This window comes from Mesitornis unicolor, unplaced genomic scaffold, assembly GCF_000695765.1.
Source record: "Mesitornis unicolor isolate BGI_N332 unplaced genomic scaffold, ASM69576v1 scaffold33481, whole genome shotgun sequence".
Lineage (NCBI taxonomy): Eukaryota > Metazoa > Chordata > Aves > Mesitornithiformes > Mesitornithidae > Mesitornis > Mesitornis unicolor.
In genome coordinates this window covers 51,460-51,678 of record NW_010166354.1, presented here as the reverse complement: position 1 = coordinate 51,678, position 219 = coordinate 51,460, and positions in this window count along the sequence as shown.

The following is a 219-nucleotide window of genomic DNA, read 5'->3' as shown; positions in this document are numbered from 1 at the left end:
GCCGGCGGCGCCCCCCCCCCCCGGCCTGCGACGGGAAGAATGGGAGAGGGCGACTACCGGCCGGGGACCAGGATCTGAGAAGGCTGGGCCACCCTCGGAACCTTCCCGCCTCGCCGTGCGGGGCCGGGCGGGCAGTGCACCGCACCGCACCGCTTCCGGCTTCCGTAGGGCGGCTGGAGGCAGGGGGGCATGGGGGCGGGCGGCGCGGGGGGGCCGGGG